The 18,320-nt window shown below is 45.8% G+C and overlaps 1 protein-coding gene across 27 annotated transcripts in view; it reads left to right on the top strand.

The window, feature by feature from the left end:
- FAM156B (family with sequence similarity 156 member B) overlaps positions 1-18,320 on the top strand; it is a 45,574-nt gene that overhangs the window by 20,556 nt on the left and 6,698 nt on the right. For 6 of the 27 annotated variants that reach the window (XR_009257139.1, XM_058713699.1, XM_058713687.1 and 3 more), the window contains one exon: positions 14,765-15,028. The exons of 17 other annotated variants lie outside the window; for them this stretch is intronic. The gene's annotated coding sequence lies outside the window, so the exon portion shown is untranslated. Of the gene's footprint in view, positions 1-844; positions 4,170-11,321; positions 11,564-11,583; positions 15,029-18,320 lie in introns of those variants that run through there. 4 more of the 27 variants (XM_058713692.1, XR_009257141.1, XM_058713689.1 and 1 more) reach the window with 4 other exon arrangements.

The following is an 18,320-nucleotide window of genomic DNA, read 5'->3' on the forward strand; positions in this document are numbered from 1 at the left end:
CTGATCAGTCGTCTGCCCATTCTGTCCTGTTTGTTCCCTTGTATGTAATGTGTCTCTTCTTTTCCTTTTCTGTCACAGGATGTCAGTGTTGGTGTTTGAATCAGTCTTTCCATTAGTTGATTGGGCTTGAGTCCTGTGTTGCTATAATCACTTTAAATATAAAATAGACTTGGGAACCTGGGTGGCTCAGTCAGTTGAGCGTCTGACTTCTGCTCAGGTCATGATCTCCTGGTTCCTGAGTTTGAGTCCTGCATTGGGCTCCCTGCTGTCAGCACAGAACCCACTTCAGATCCTTTGTACCCTTCTCTCTCTGCCACTCCCCTGCTTGTGCTCGCTGTCGCGCGTGCTCTCTCTCTCTCTCTCTCTCTCTCTCTCCCTCAAAAATTAAATAAACATTTAAAAATAAATAAAAATAAATATAAAATAGACTTCAGGTTTGGGGTGCAAGATAGATCAGTATACAAAAATCAATTGTATTTCTGTACATTAGCAGTGAATAATCCAAATAAGTAAGTAAGAAAACAACTTCAGTTACGATAGAGTAAGAAGAATAACATATTTAGGAATTAATTTAACCAAGCAGGTGTGAGAGTTACACACTGAAAATTACAAAACACAGTTGAAAGAGATTAAAGCAAATTTTAAAAAATGGAAAGACTGTGTGTGTTCATCGATTGGGAGACTTGATATTGTTAAGATGGCAACATTCCCCAAATTGATCCAAGCATTCAGTGTAATCCTTATTGATATTCTAACTGCAGCTTTTTAGAAATTGAGAGACTGCTCCTGAAATTTATGTGGAAATTTCATGGACCCAGAATTAATTTAAACAACCTTGCAGAAGACGGCCAAAAGTGGAAGACTCGTGCATTCCCATTTCAAACATTATTTCAAAACTCCAGTAATGAATACAATGTAGTACTGATTTAAGGATACACTCAGAGATAAACAGAATGGAATTGAGAGTCTGGAAATAACCCGTCTGTCTATGGTGAGTTAATTGTTGACAACAGTGCCAAGACAATTAAATAGGGAAGGAGCAGTCATTTTAGTAAATGGTGCTGGGACAACTGGATAGTCAGCATTTAAAAGAATCAGTTTGAATCCAAACCTCGTACCACAGATAAAAATTAAGTCAAAATGGATCCAAGTCCATATGTAAGAACTAACACTATAAAACTTCTTCTGTAAGAGCGTGTAGGAGTAAATCTTTGTGACATTGGGTTAGGTGATGGATTCTTAGCTAGGACATCAAAAGCACAGATAATAAATGAAAAGTTAGGTAAAAATGGCTTCATCAAAATGAGAAAAAGTTTTTGCTTTAAAGGACACCATAAGAAAGTGAAAAAACCAAAAGAATGGGAAAAAGTATTTGTATATCTGATAAGGGCCCAGTAGTCAGAATGTAAAAAGAACTCTTGCAAGCTAAGAGTAAAAAGACAACCCAATTAATAATGGGATAAGGGAGGCACCTGGGGGCTCAGTCAGTGAAGTGACCAACTCTTGATTCTGGCTTAGGTCATGATCTCACGGTTCATGAGAGTAAGCCCCAAATCAGTCTCTGGGCCAACAGCATGGAGCCTGCTTGGGATTCTCTTTCTCGACCCCTCCCCCTGTTTGAGCATGTGCGTGTGCGCGCGCTCTCTCTCTCTCTCTCTCTCTCTCTCTGTCTCTCTCAATTAAAAAAATGGGCTAAGCATTTGAATAGACATTTCTATTAAAAAAGATCTGCAGATGCCAAATAAGCACATGAAAAGATGCTCAAAAATATTAGTCGTTAGGAAAACAAAAATTGAAAGCACTATGAATTACAACTTTCCACCCTCTAATATGGATATAATTTAAAAAGTGAAAATAACAAGTGTTGGGGAAGGTGTGGAATAATTGAAATCCTCATACATTGCTGGTGAGAATTCAAAATGGCACAGCTGCTGTGGAAAACAGTTTGGCAGCTCCTCAAAAAGTTAAACAGAGCTGCTGTATGACACAGTTATGCCATCGTAGGTATATATATCCAAGACAAATAAAGAATAAGCCCCCACAAAAACTTGTATACGAATGTTCCTAGCAGCATTAATCACAACAAAGTGCCAACAACCCAGTGCCAACCAAATAATGAATATATCACCTGTGGTGATGTATCCATATAGTAGAATATTATCCAGCCATAAAAAGAATGGAGTAGTGATACTTGCTGCAACATGGACGAAAACTGAACACGTTCTGCTAAGTGAAAGAAGCCAGACTCAAAGGCCACATAATGTAGGATCCTATTTAGTGGATATGTCCAGAATGGACAAATCTGTAGAGACATAAAGCTGCTAGTAAATGTCCAGGGCTCCTGGGAGGGGGGATTGGGCAGGGACTGCTAATGGCATAGGGTTTCTTCTGGAATTAGATGTTGGTGATGGTTGGCACAACCATATGTACATAGTAAAAGCCAACAAAAAAGGGTGAATTTTATGGAATGTGACTTACAGCTTAACAAAATGAAAAAAAATTGTAAAGGAAAGCATTTGCTTTTGAATATGATTTGGCCATTTTAGAAGTACAGTTGCCTACCCCAAAAGATGTAATATGCTGTCCAGGTCTTGCCTTCACCAGTTTGATCATCAGAGGTGACCACTGTAGTCTGATAGGTGTTTCCGTCTTGTCCCTGTTATCAGTATTTACAAATTGCACCTGCACATACATATACACTTACAGACACTGGTTGAGTTAGGATTACCACTGATCTGCTACTCCCCATTTGAAAAAATAATAATAATAATAAAATAAAAATCTCTGGTCAGTACAAATTTGCTCCTCTTATTCTGTTTCAAGGCCAGTGGGTACTCCATTGTAGGATAGGAACACTTCATCTTTCATTTACCCTCCCAAAGGTCATTGACTACCAATGGCCATTTAGAGCCCACCCCCACTCCCCGAAATTTGCTATTCTCATTGTACACATACTTCTGTGGCTGTGTAAATATTTCTTTAAGACAAGTTAATAGCAATGGCAATTGCTGGATCAAGGAAACCTTTTGCTAAGGAAACATCTCTGAAGTACCTTCCTGTGTGCCTGATACCACTGTATGTGCTGGGGAGACATTAGAGAAGACCCACATATGTTCCTCTTTTCATGAAGCTGAAATTCTACTGAGGGTAGGGACACAGTAGAATCAAATTTTGATAGACGCCGTCAGAGAGCCCTGCAAAGTTCTTTTACCAAGTCACACTACCCTCGGTGTGACTGGAGTAACAAATGCCCCTTTGCTGGCACCCTAAGCACCCCATTCATGACGTGGGAGATGTAGACAGGAGGCTGGACACTTTATCTCAGGCTCTCTGCAAGATCTTGGCATATGCAAGTGGAATGATCCCTGTGGGGAGTTTAAGAGTAGTGAGACTATGATGGAAGGATGCAGCGCCCATTAGTTTTATTCCTGGGGAGGAGTGGAGCTGGAGGTGATGTGACCCCATCTGGGCAAATTACCAGGGTGTGGGGTGGCAGGAAAGGGTGAAAGGTTGCTAGAGGAGCAGCAGGTTGTACTTTCCTGTAATAGGATGTACCACTGAAGTCCCAGATGAAGCAGTCTCCTCTGGGAGGTACAGCTGGAGTGAGGGAGTCTTGTGTTCCCAAAGAAACCATTGCAGGCAGGGTGCAGGGGAGCTCACCACCATGCAAGGACCTCCACCTCTCCGGAGGTCACCATCGTCCCACTTCTGGCCCCAGCCCGTCAGCTGTACAGATTCTAACCAAGTAGGGACCAGGGAACATGGAAGAGGAGCACATGAATGGTTTCCTCATGGGTGAGCAGAGCAGAGATTAAGGACCACAGTAGACTGGTTAGTCTAGATGGGATTGCCTGCCAGGATCTTCCAAGGAAAAGAATCCCATTGGCTGGAGGTGGGGTGTCCTTCTCAGAGAGTTTATGGGTGCACAGGTGGGGCTTTGAAGAGTGGAGGTGGAAGTGGAGGGTTTGGAATCATGCCGTGGAACCTCAGGCTGCTCACCAGCAAAAGAGGCTGAAGATGCTACCCAGGTCAGTGGGATCACTGGCTTCTCTTAGTCTGTCCTTTAGTCAGTCTTCCTGCAACTTTTTTTTTAACAGTGCTTCCAGGATCCCACTATAGTGAAATGAGCCCAATAACAAATCACTAAATCTTTCTCCAGTGTCCTGTTATGTGTTCACCAGACTATAAGTCTTGGATGGGCAGAGATATTTCAAAGAGGGGCTCATGACCTACTCCAAGCCAGTTTCTCGAGGGAAACAAGGTGCCCTACTCAACCCAGAGAAGTGAACACTTAGAGGATAGGATTTTAAGCATGAGACAGGAGAGATGTTTGAGTGAGGGCAGGCAAGTAAGAGATAGGTGGGTTCTCATGTCCGTGAACTTCTCCCCAGTCGTTCCTTAAGCCCTGACTGTATTCACACCTGTGCCTGAAAGGCTGCAGATGCAAGACTGTGTTCCTGGGGGAGGGAAATTCACAATGGCATGAGAGATGGGCCAGTGTGTGTGTCCCCTGAGGAGGACAAGGTGCACGCACCAGGCAGGCCCAAGTCAGCCTCGCCGTGGATTCTGCCACGTGAGCAAATAGGCCTGCTCTGGTGTTGGCTTCATGGTGGGAGATCGGGGGGTGGGGGTGGGGGGAACGTATGCGCCTCACAGTTTGCACAAAGCCCCACAGGAACTGTGGACACCCTCATGCCACCTTCCCCTTTAAAGCAGAATTAGGCATTGAGAGAAGGGGACAGGTTTCCTTTGGGTGGATGGGGAGATGATAAGGTAGAGAAGTGGGTGGAACAGGGGCACCCTCAGTGGTCAGGTAAGTGGTCTGTGGCAGGTCATCCTGGCACGGCAGTGTGAACCCCTTCACCATCTCCTTCCCCCACTGGTGTTCACTGGCTTGCAACAGACCTGCTGACTGAAGGTGTCCTTGTGTTTGGGGCTCACATGGACACTGGGAAAATTGGGTGGCTGCAGTGCCTCCAAGGGTTAGGAGCTGAGAAGGCTGAAGCGAGCAGTGTGTTCAGGGTGAATGGGATGAGGGCCAGGCCTTCCACAAGACTGAGAGGGCGTGGATCTACCCTGAGCAGCATGGGACTGTCCTGTTCTGCCTTCCCCACAGGTTCCGATCCCCACAATGGGGCAATGGCTCCTCAGCAGGAGGGCTCTGGGGCCTTAAGGACAGTGGGAGTCTCCTGAAGATGGCATGAACCCTTCCAACCTAGAAGGTCTCCCCATTTTGATGGGTGGAGGGCTCTACTGTCTGTCAGACGTGTGAGCGGGGGCTTCCCTCCTAGTTGTGGCCTGGGACCAGTGCAGCTGAGTCATTGTCCAGAAACAGCCAATGATGGCAAAACCTGGGGTCATTTATCCCTGGGAAAAGAGGTTCCTCACGTGCCTGGATGGGTGCACTGGGATGGGGGCTAATACTGTGGAGACAGCGGTTTCCCAGAAAGGCTGTCTGTAATTCTGTATTTCAGTCTCTCTGTGCTATTCACTCATGGGGCTGGGTGAGACCTCATTGTGTCTCTAATTGACATGTGTCCTGTATGGAGTGACTTTTTGTGTTCAAAAACAAGATGTCGTTTTACGAGCCATTTTGGGGTCCAGGATTTGAGATGTATGAGCTGTGAGAGGGTCTGTGTCCAGTATGGGAGATCACTGAGCTGTGGAGGGTTGTGTGTCCAAGTGAGAGTTGTCTGGGCCATTAGGGGTCTCTCCTGGTGAGTGAGGTATGTGATCTGTTTTAGGTGCAGCGTGCAGAATGTAAGTTGTCTGGGGCTGTTCCCATTATGTATTTCAGGAATTAGGGTTTGAGCTCTCCTGAGGGTCTCTGTTGAGGTTGGCATATTTGAGCTCCTGGGGGCCCATATTCTAGGTTGTGAGATTGCAAAGGTTATTTGTCATGGGACAGGAGGTATCTGAGCAAGCTTGTGTTCACGGTACAGGTGTTTTGTGCTGTTTGTGTGTCTACATGCAAGGTTGTCAGCTCTGTGATTGTATGGCATCTGTGTGCAAGGTGTAAGGTCTATGAGCTATTAAGTTTCTATGTTGCAGGTTGTCAGGTTGCTAAAATGCATGTGGATCTGTATTATAGAATTTATCGCCTCTGAGCTGTTTTGTGTCTCTCCTCATATCTCGAGTTCCATAGGAGTTTGAATTCTGTGGGTGGTTTGATATTGTGTGTCCAATGCATTGAGGTTTCCTAGCTGCCTTCTCTTGGGTCTGTATCTCATCCACTCCAGCTTCGAACAACCTGGCTTCTTAGTCTAGGCCATTGAGTCAATGTGGTTGGCTTCCCTCAGTGTGTCAATGGGATATTTTGGGTTTTGAGAGCCATAGTGGGAGGCCCATGAAGTATCTGGGAGTCTGTGTCTAGGGTATGATGCTTCAGAGATCCGGGTCCCAGGGTGAGGAAACTCGCCTCTGTCTTCAGTGCTTTCTTCCAGGGATTGACACTTCTGAGCCACATAAGTGTTTATACCCTGATTAGAGAGCCTTTGTCACACACTGAAGTTCATACTTGAGGTATTTGTGGCCTCTTCCTGATGTTTCAGTCTGACAACTGTCCAGAAAGACGGAATTTGATCTGAGTTGACTGACTGAACTCGTCTGTTCCAGCTCCTAACAGCCTGTCTTCCTTGTCTAGACCATTGACTCTGTGTGGTTAGCTTCCCTGAGACCCTTCCCTAGGGTTGGGTTCTGCCAATCTCGAGCTTTAGCTTACCTATTTCATACAATCTCAAGTACAGTTTTAAATGTAGTCCATATTCAACTAAAAACAGTAGAACCAGTGCTTCCCTAAAAAAAACTATTCACAAAACATTTTGCTGAATCCCAGGAGGTTCCAGGTAAGACACTCCAATAGGAAGTTGTTCACAATCTGCTCCTTACAATATGGAATTTTAAAAAATCTTTTCTCTCTGTTACTGGTACCTTGAGAGGCTCGGGCAAGACAGGCCATTCACTTTTAGGTTTTTGACAAAACACCCTAACACTCACACGCGTGTGCACGTAGACACACACACACACACACACACACACACGACCCACCCAATACATACATTAGTAGTCAATATAAGGAAATTGTATTGGAAATTTAAATGGAATTCTGTGATTAATTATAAAGCCAAGTTTCTCATCACACTTATATGTCTGCTGCCCAGGATTGGCTGTTTTTCAGCAAACTGGACAACCAAACATGCCTTCTTTTTGTAAATATTATATATTGGAGCTTGTAATCTGATTACAACACTCTAAATAATTGTATACCAGTGTAGGAATGACAGAGCCTATTTTTTGTATGTCACCTCCTAGACAGAATTCCTCAGATGGTTTAATACAGGAGGTGATGCCAAGGAAACAGACTGTTTCTGAACCCGTGGAACACGGACTGGAGCCCAGTTATGGCCTGGGGGCGGGGGGGGGGGGGTCTAGCAATGCCCATGGGAAGTGTCAATCTCGTCTCCACTAAATATGGCATCCTCAATTAGAGAAAGAGAAATATGCCACACACAGGTTGTCAAACCTCAGTTCTGACACTGCAGAGGCAGGCTTCTGAGAAAAACAGCTGCTCTTTCAGAGAGCACTGCTCTTGTGTGGCGCAGAAAGAACGGTGGTCCTGTGACACGAATGCACACCCGGCTTGTTCTAGGGAGATTCTCCCTCTTTTATTCTTAGGTTCCTGCTTTTGCTCTCATGCATGTTCTTTCCCGGGATCCTGTTCCTTCCATCCCTGCGCCAGCGCACCCCCTCCTAGCCTCAGCCCCCCGGTCTGAACCCCCACCTCCCCAGAAGAGAAGGGCTAAGACCACCAAGAGGGGAAGTCCTCCCGACTTCCTAGAGAGACCAGCCACAGGAGGAGGGGCTGCGGGACTGCGTGTGACATCACAGACATGGGACACTATGGAGAAGCCGGGTGCTCCTTAACCTTCCTCGGGCTGCACGGGGCAGGGAGGGACAACGGGGGTGCCCCGGGGCGAAGTGGCTTCCTCTCCGTGGGCCGTGGCGTGGGTACTTGGAATCCGGGACTTGTAACCACGCAGGGAGTAGAGAAGGTTGAACCCACCCCAGAGTGACTGTGGCGCACCTGAGTGACTGCACAGGATACGTATTTCCCGAGGTGGTAGGGAGAGTTTCCAGGCGCTGCGAGTGACGAGTGACGTTGGGTTACTTCCTTTGTAGGGCGCACGTGTGGCAGGAAGTACCACTTTCAGATCTTTGTGTTCTTACCGGTCGTTTTTGCATGCGTGCATACTAGGAAAGACAAAAACCAAACTAGTACAGCACCTCACTATTCAGGCTGTTGCAATGCTGAGAGCAGCCCAGATCTGAACATCACACGGTCTGCGCAGGGTGGTTTTGCCTTTTTTCCCCTAAGGATTGAGTAGACCCATTATAGTGGGGGAGATTTAAGGTAGGATGTTTCTGCATTCAGGATTAGTCTCCACGAACAAGAAATGTTTCTCTCTGTGTCTAGCTAGTTTCAGGAGGGCTGACTTCTGATCTCCGTTACATCAGGGAGCTGGAGGGATTGTGTGTCTGGCCCAGTCAGCAAAAGGAGAAAGGTCTGTGTTTGGCCTTGTCGCATGTAAACCCAGGAGCCACCCGACAGACATATGGTAGGGCGTGACAAAGCGTGAGGAGCAAGCCTTTTCTAGGTTAAAGGGGGAAGAGTGGTCTTTTGCCATAAGCCATTTCTGAAACACGAAAGCCTGTCGAGATTTCTTGACTGTGGCTCTCTTCAGGGCTCGAGTGAAGTTCAACATTGTCTGCAGGGTAAAAATGAGCATGGCATGTTTCGTGCCTGTCCAAGCAGATAGCTAGATAAGCAGAGATTCTCTTTTTAACCCTGGAAGTAATCTACACTTGAAGAGCACTTTATAGTTTTAAAAGGTAGTATTTTCTTGATCTAAAAGAAGGAGGCAACCATGAGTCATTATCCTAGAATAGGATCATCATCCTCATCTTACAAATGAGGAAACTGACCACAGGGAGGTGAAGTAACCTGCCCAAAGTCACACAAGGAGTAAGTGATGGGGCCCTGATTCAAATCTTGGTACATATGGCTTCACCACCTGCCTGCAATACAGGCACACACTGTTGGTTTCCAGATCTACACATCCGGCTCTCTCCTGTCCCCTAACTTCACACCTGAGACAACTGACAGGCTCACAGACAGATTGCACTCAACAGGTGCTAGGCACTCTCTGGGACTCTGTAAAGATGACTTTACAGAGAAGAGAACTGTTGGAGAAAGTAGGTCCCAAAGGCTCACCCGCCGCCCTCTGAGGGAGTGAGGCTACAAGAAGAAGACTGGAGGGTCTGAAGGGGGGCTGTTTCTTTGAGGGACAAACTGACAGGCTAACTATCACACGTGATAAACACATTTCTTTTGATTGTTTGTTTTAATGTTTATTTATTTATTTTTGAGAGACAGAGCACTAGCAGGGGAAGGGCAGAGAGTCAGGGAGACACAGAATCCCAAGCAGGCTCCAGGCTCTGAGCTGTCAGCACAGAGTCCAACGTGGGCCCCGAACCCACAAGCCACAAGATCATCACCTGAGCCGAGGTCAGACGTTTAACCTTAACTGACCCACCCAGGTGCCCCTAAACACATTTCTTTGAATTAATTGTTTTTCTTTTAGCACTGCCAAAACACACTGCATGTTGAAAATACACACGGCAGATAAGTAAAGCCAACCAATACATGGATAAGCAGAGAGACTCCCGTTTTGCCTAGGGACTGCCTAACTTGAAAACAGCATTCTGCTGTACAAGTAGAGAACGTTATCCTGGACTAAATGAATCAGAAATTAGCTGTGTTTTCTAATTATTAGCATCATTCTCCTATTACAGAGGATGCATCTTAGGCACAGAGAGGCTAGGTCAGCTCCCCCAAGTCACTGAGGTACTAAGTGGTTGAGCCCCACAGGCAACGATACACAACATGTCCAAAAGTGAACGCACCTGCACCCACCCCCACTCCCCATGCATCGGCATCTCCTCCAGTGTTGCCTAACCCAGTGAAAAGCAGCCTTCTACCCAGCTTCTTCGGCCAGCGACTCTTAGAGCCGTCCTTCCTTGCTGCCTCTCTCACCACCCCCTCAAACACCAAGTCCGTCCAGTCCAACCTCCTACGTCCTTCAAAATAAGATTTTGACGCTTACTTCCATCACTACAGTTAGTTCCCTAGGCCACATGACCCTCCTCTCTGCTTGATAACTGCCACCAATATTAACCCTTGGCCACAAATTTCTTCATCCCGCTACCTGAGGGACCATTCTTAAATCCTAATCTGGTCTTGTGTACCCTGCTCAAAACTCTGCAGGGTCTTCCTGCTGTTCTTGGGGTAACGTCCAGCCTCCTGGACCAGGCACAGCAGGCCTTGCCTACCCTCAAATGCCTCATCTTCAGCAGATGGCCTCCTCCACCCCCACTTCATATTCCAGCCAACTTAAACCTCTTTCTGTTCAGTAGATGGCCACTGGGCTGGGGCACTCTCTCTCCTCCCTGCGTCTCCTGTCCCCAGCCTTCATTTGCCTGATTCCTACTGATGTTCAAGCAAGCTATCAGGTTAAGTAGAGAGCGATTTCCATTTAACCCTAGGAATCCCTGGATGAAACGGCACTGTTAATAAAACTTTTTACTGAAAAGTGATGGAGATTTCATTATAAATTCTCCCAAATAGATGTTTTACCCTGGTTCACAGTGAGTTAATTGGAGATGCAATCTGACAGCACAGTTGTTCTGGAAAAGGCTTCCTTGCTAGGAATAGGATGACACACAGCAAAGATCTCATCTCCTTTCATATGGATCCTTTGATGCACTTGGACGCGGAGTTTGGAATGTGTCACAAACTTTCCCAATGTGAAGGGGCCCTGCCTTCCAGTGAGGAGGGATAAGCAGAAACGTGGAAAGAATATGTCACTTTATGGCACCTTTGACCCAAGAAATTAAATGCCTTCCACTACTTCCCTTGGACTTTGTTTTGATAATGTTTCACTCTGAGTTGCAGTCTGAGTTTCTGTTGGGACAAGAGAAAGTGTACTAACTAATCTTCCGTTTACAAGGGGTTTGGTCTGTTAGTCCCTGTGGCCATCAAGGAGGCAAAGATCAGCTGCTGCTCACTATTGGAGCCCTCTAAGGGATCCTGACAGTGCCTTCATAGAACTCCTTAGGGGTCCCTACCAGGTGCCAGAAACCCCTGGAGGAAAGTTTGTCAGTTCCTGTGGGGTCCAGGGGGCAGCAGCACCCCCTGCTGGTTCTGTCTTGTCATAGACTCAACTGTGAGCATTAACCTCATTCACTATAACTCCTCTGCCTAGGCATGAAATGAAGTGTGTCCCTTGGACAAGAGAAAAGATGGAACCACCAGCCCAGCCACCACCACAACCCCCAAACCCGAACCTCAGCCAGAGGCGTGGACTAGAGTCCCAAGGTCCTGGCATACTTGCTCCATGCTGACATGTCCCTAACACAGGGCACGGTGTGACTGTCTCTTCTGCAGCCTGGCTGTTGAGGAGCTCAGCTGTGCTGGTATATACAGTTTTATTACCCAAACACTCAGGTAAGTGTCAAAGCCCACTGTCTGTAGACAAGGAAACAAACGGAAAGGTTTAGGTCACTGGTGCAGGAAAGGGTGGATCTGGGCATCACACCTCCGTTTCGCCTGACTCCAAAGCCCGACTTTGCACTCACAGTGATATTCCTGGATTGTGTTTCAGCTGCTGAAATGCATATATTGTTCCAGTATTGTATAGTCATCATGGTCCCAACACCTGTCCACCTTGAAATGGAGGTACTCAGCAACCTTGGAGGGTTCTAAGATTTTGTGTCTGTCCTCTGATGAGCTGCCCTGAAGCCAACAGACCTGGAGTCCCTTGGCATGGAAGGCTTGCCTCAGAACCAACAGCCAAGCAGGACTTCAGTGTCCAGGGCTCCCCCCGTGGAGCGGTACTTTGCCATGTTAGAGAGCCTTTGCAAGCAACCCCACCACCCAAATTAGGTCTCTACCTGTCTCACTGGTGACCAGGTATTACGAATTGAGAGGCAAGCAGAGGAAGTGCTTTTAGTAGCTGCATCACAGCCGTAGCACTGACCAGACCCCACTGGTGATTTGAAGCCCAGTAGCCCAGGGACTGCAGTCCGACTCTAACTAGGTGTCTCTCTGTTCTTCGGCGTGCATGTCTGTACACTGTGGGTGAGCAAAGTGCCTGTGTCATCAGCCTCCCCAGCCTTGAGAGGTGTGTCCTGACCAAACACACACACATACACTTAAGTAGGGGTAAGAGGCCCTGCTCTGTGTCCCTAAGGTACTGTGATTTCAATTCTGCCACCGCTCTTCTCACACAACGTGCGGTGGTCATCTGCTTGCAGACTACACCCTGTGTGATCCCTGTGTCCCCACTGAGTCCAGTGAACTGACACATGAATTCGGGTGGTGCTTAGAACATGTTTCTTCAGCGAAGGAGGGACCTTCACCCAGGGTCCTTCATCCCAAAGGGCAGCTCGTGTACCGGTTATGACACAGGAGGATGGAGTAAACGGGACATCTCTGTACTCAGATTCTCTGTGAGGAGGAGGAAGATTGGATCTTTTGTACCATCTCTAATTCCAGAAACTTAAAGAGGCTATAAAGGGATTTTCAATGTGTGGGTCACTGTTGCCCCATCGGCCACAGTTCTGGTCTCACAGTGGAACTTGGGTCAAGATCCTTGGAGCTCCAGGCAACTCAGAGAATGTTTTCCAAGCCCCGAGCGACTGGTGCACAGAGTAGGTGCCCACAGTGATCTGTCCAGTAGATGGATTGTTGAGTGAATTAAGGCTGCTAGTTAAATATGGGATGCTCTGGCAAGAGCACAAATCGCCTTGGGGGACGGGACATGAACACACGGGTGAAGGCTGTGTCAATCCAGGTGACTGCTGTCAGCCTCACAAGAAGGCGCTCCTCCTCACTGTCCTTCCAGCTCTTTGTCCAAACCTGCCTCTTCTCTAAGTGGTCCTCTCCATGTCCCTTCTCTGCCTAACTTACAGCCCGATACAGGCTGTCATTCGGCATCTGTGATCCTTGGGTGTCCTTTGCAGTCCAGCTGACTGAACAGAAGCTGGCTCAGCACAGCAGGATCTAGTGCCTGTCACCCGTTGTTCTCCCCTGCTTTCTGTTAGGCTCTCACTCCCTTCCCCTACCCCCCAGCTGCTCCAGCCTTCTGGCAGTATCTGCACTGTTTCTGGAAGCCTCTGCCTCAGACACTTCTTCCCAACTGTTCCCTCTTGACAGGAAAGTCCTGACCCCAGAAATGTGCTTGTCAGATTCCTCTCCCTGTTCACAATGTTTGTTGAAAGGTCACCTCTTCGTGAACCCTGAATTCACACCCTTGGGGATACTTTCTAGGTTCTGCTTTTGGGGCTGACAGATCATCTGGAGAGGCATTGCCAGCAAACGTGCGGGCGCCTGGGTCTAAGAGCCAAAGAGTTTGTCTAGAACCAAAGAGAAGAACCTGGAGAATGTCCTGGTATTCTGACTAAAAGGCAGAGGGGCACCCAAGAAAACGGGAGGTCAAATTATCACCGAAGGCAGGCCAGCCCCTGAGCAGCTCCTCAAATGAGTGGAATTGTGTTCATGCATCACTTGTAGCCTGAACCATGGGCCCTGAATGCTGAGGGAAGATCCCTGCTCTCCAGTAGCCATAGTCTGACCAGAAACTCAGAGGATAAGGCCCTGCCTGCAATAGCTGAGTGCCTGTTGTCTTTGGGGCCACTATGTCCAGACCTGGCCATGCAGCTTCTGTTGTTCTAAGATGGGGATGGCAGTACCTGCCTTCCTTGCTTCCAGGGCTCTTCTGACAAACACAGGATGGAAAGCGCGCGCGCACACACACACACACACACACACACACACACACACAAAGATCAGAGAACTGGAAAGAACCTAGGTCCTTGATGGCGTCACCAGACCCCAGAATATGCCCCGCCTGCACCCACCCTTACTTCTGATTTCATTCTGTGTGATTGTGAATTGCCTTTGTGATTAGACCTGTTTGAGGAGGGGTTTCCTCTTTACTCACAGCACAAAGCAGACTTCTGGATATGGGGAGCATCGTGGGGTTTGGTTTTCTTTTCTGTGGGAGCCATGTCGTGTCGTGGGTAAGGGCACAAGCTCTGTTCCTAAACAACCTTCCTTCCAACTCAGTTCTGCCACTTGCAGTCCTGCCATTTTGAGAAGTGTACCTGGCCCTGTGCCTTACTATCCTCACCTGTGAAATGGGCTTATTATTCTTAATAGTGACAATACCAAGCAGAGAGGGTTGCATTTGTGAATACATAATGAGGTAATGCAAGGATGGTTCACAGAATTGCATCTGCCACATTCCCTATCTTTACACCTACTGATGCTGCCATGGGAGAGGTGGCAGGTCAGGCTTTACACCACGTGAGCTAGAGCAAAGAACATAAAGATCACATTACACGTCTGTGTTCAGCCCTAGAAACTCTCCTCCTCTGCCACACATTCTCATCCTTTGCGTCATGCACGGACGATCCGTCACCAGAGGGCTGACTCTCCCACCTGCGGACCACAAATACACACCGTCTTACACTGTGTGCATCAATCCAGTACGCTCCAGTTATGTCCTCAGATAGCCTGCCCTGGTCCTGGTGCCGGGGTGGGGGTGGGGGGTACCCCAGGGCAGGTAACGGAGCACACGATGTTCCCTTACACCCACACGGCATCGGAAGCTGTCTGCATCCTAGTGCCTGCCTTTCTTTCCAGACTCACCTCCCTCCGCCCTAAAATTCGGATTACACTCACACTGGATTCCAGGGCAGACCCTGCCACTTCAGTCTCTCTCCTTCAGCCTCAAATTCCTCCTGGTTAAAGGCAATAATCCTGCCTACTCAAGGTTTGTTGGGAGACCTCCAGGAGACAACAAATGTAAAACACCTAGCTGACGTTAGCTGGCACATGGAAGGCACTGGATAATAAACAGCATTATCTGTTTCGCTTCTTTAATCCACAGCACCTGGAATGCAAAGGGTAAGATTTCCTCCTTTTATACGGCTGAATAATATCCCATTGTATAGATGTGTCACACTTCCTTTATCCATTCCACTGTTGATTGAAAGGATTGTTGTTTCCATTATCCTGGCTACTGCGATTAATGCTGCAGTAAATATGGGAATGCAGACATCTCTGTGAGAGGCTGGCTTGAGTTCTTTTGGATATATGCCCAGGAGTGGAATGCTGGATCCGATGATGGGTTTTTTGGGGGTTTGTTTGTTTGTTTGTTTTTAGTTGTTTTGGAGGGGACATCTGGATACGAACAAGATCATATGATAGTTTTAATTTTTTGAGGAACCTCCATACTGTTTTCCATTGTGGCTGCACCAGTTGCGTTCCCACCGACAGTGTACGAGGGTTCCAGTTTTCTGCATACTCTCCAACACTTGTGATCTGCTCTTTGTTAGTTTGTTTGACAATAACCATCCTCACGTGTCACATGTGTGACATGACATCTCATTGTGGTTTTGATTTGCCTTTCCCTAATGCTTAGTGAAGGGGAGCATCATTTCATATACCTTTTGGCCATTTGTATGTCTTCTTTGGAGAAACGTCTATTCAAATCCTTTGCATATTTTTAAATTGGTTTGTTTGTTTTCTTACTATTGAGTTAGAAAAGTTTATTATAAGTATTGAAAATTAACCCTTATCAGATACATGGTTTGCACATCTCTGCCCATTTTGTAGATTGCTTTTTTCAGTTTGTTGATGTTTTCCTTTGCTGTGCAGAAGCTTTTAAGTTTGATGTAGTCCCACTTGGCCGTTTTTGCTTTTTCATGACTGTGCTTTTGGTGTCGTTTCCATGAAATCACTTGCCAAGACCTGTGTCACACAGATGTTCCTTTATGTTTTCTTCCAGGAGTTTTACAGTGTCACGTCTTATACTTAATCTTCAATCCCTTTGGGGTTGATTTTTGTGTGTGGTGTAACATAGGGTCCAATATCGTCCTTTTTGCACGTGGGTGTCCAGGTTTCCCGACACCATTTGTCCAAGAGACTGTCCTTTCCCCATTGCGTATTATTGGCACCCTTGTCAAGATCAGCTGACTGTACATGCGTGGGTCTATTTCTGGGTTCTCTTCTGTCCCATTGGCCAGTGTCTGTCTTTCTGTCACTACCATACTGATTTACTTACTGTAGCCTTGAAATATGTTTTGAAATGAGGAGGGTGGGTACCTCCAACTTTGTTCTTCCTGCAGGTTGCCTTGGCTGTTCTGGGTCTTCTGTTATTTCATATGCATTTTAGGATTGTTTTTCTAAACTTGTTTTTCTAAAATTGTTTACTGAAAAATGCCATTTGGTTTTGAGAGGAATAGCATTGAGGCTATCATTTTTCTTTTTAATCTTTCATCTTCAACTATAGATTACATTGATTGATTAATCAGTTATATTCTAAATCTGAGGATTGCATTTGTTGGTTTTCAATTATTGAACCACCTTTGCTTTCCTGAGCTAACCCACTTGATCATGCTGTTTTTCCTTTGAATATATTGCTGGATTCCATCTGCTAGTATTTTGTTGAGGAATTTTGTTCTTGTGCTAAGGAAGAATATTGGTCAGTACTTTTCTTGGTATCAGTGAAATGCTAGCCTCATAAAATCACTTGCAAGTATTTCCCCCACTTCTGTTTCCTGGAGGACATTGTGTAGAATTTGTGTCTGAGTGTTTTTATTCCTGTCGATATTTGGTAGAATTCACTGGTGATAGATACCATGTGGGATTTTCATCATAGGCTTTTAACAACTGATTCAATTTCTGTAAATGGTACTGAAATATGCATGTTCTTTCACCTTGGGTAAGTTTTGGTGGTTTATGGTTTTTGAGTAATCAATCCATTTGCACATTGTTGCATTTATGTATGGAGATTTTCATGTAATATTAATAATATCGTTTCTCTCATATTTCCTGGGTCTCTAGTGAAATCTCCTCTTTCATTCCTCTTGTTAGTAACTAATTTCTTCTCTTTCTCTCTCTCTCTGTCTCTCTCTCTTTCCAGTTTTATTGAGATATAATTGACAGCACTGGATAAGGTATAAAGGATAATAATCAGACTCACATATATCATGAAATGGTTACCATAGTAAGGTTAGTTGACATCCACCATCTCAGAGACACAAAAAGAAGAAAAAGAAACCAATGTTTTCCTTGTGAAGAGAACTCTTAGGATTTACTCTCTTAACAGTTTCATTTATATCACATAGCAGTGTTAACTATAGTCATCATGCTGTACATTATATTTCGTTATTTATCTTATTTTTCTTATACCTGGAAGTTTGTTTCTTTTGGCCACCATCCTCCAATTTTCTTCTCCCTCCCCAAATCACCACCTCTGACAACCACAAATCTGATAGCTTTTTCTGTATATTTGGAAGTTTCCTTTTCAATTCCATACATAAGTGAGATAATGCCCTCAAGGTCCAACTATGTTGTCACAAATAGCAGGATTTCCTCCTTTTTATGGCCAGATAATAGTGTGTGTGTGTGTGTGTGTGTGTGTGTGTGTGTGTGTGTGTCTGCGTGTCTGTGTATTTACTTGATCCATTTATCCATCAAAGATGCTTAGGCTGTGTCGCTATCTTGGCTATTGTAAATAATACTGCTATGGACATGGGGATAAAGATACATCTTTGACATTGTGGTTTCATTTCCTTCAGATATACTATCAGAAGTGGAATGTCTGTATCATATGGTAGTTCTATTTTTAATTTTTTGAGAAACCTCCATACTGTTTTCCATAGTGGCTGCACCAATTTACATTCCCACCAACAGTACACAAGTATTCTTTATTCTGCACATGGAAGCTGGCATTTTTATCTCTTGTATTTTTGATGCTAGCCATTCTAACAGGTGTGAGGTGATACCTCATTGTGCTTTTTATTTGCATTTCCCTGATGATTGGTGGTTTGCAGCAGCTTTTCCTGTACCCATTGGCCATTTGTACGTCATCTTTAGAAAAATGTCTGTTCATAGCCTTTACCCATTTTTACTTTTTTATTTTATTTTATTTTATTTTATTTTATTTTATTTTATCTTATTTTATTTTTTTAATGTTTATTTATTTTCGACACACAGAGAGAGACAGAGCATGAGCAGGGGCGAGGACAGAGAGGGAGAGGGAGCCAGAATCAGAAGCAGGCCCCAAGCTCTGCGCTGTCAGCACAGAGCCCGACGCGGGGCTCGAACTCACCGCGAGATCATGACCTGAGCTGAAGTTGGATGCTCAACCGACTGAGCCACCCAGGCGCCCCACCTTTACCCATTTTTAAAT

The sequence above is a fragment of the Neofelis nebulosa genome, chromosome X, assembly GCF_028018385.1.
Source record: "Neofelis nebulosa isolate mNeoNeb1 chromosome X, mNeoNeb1.pri, whole genome shotgun sequence".
NCBI classification, from domain to species: Eukaryota; Metazoa; Chordata; class Mammalia; order Carnivora; family Felidae; genus Neofelis; species Neofelis nebulosa.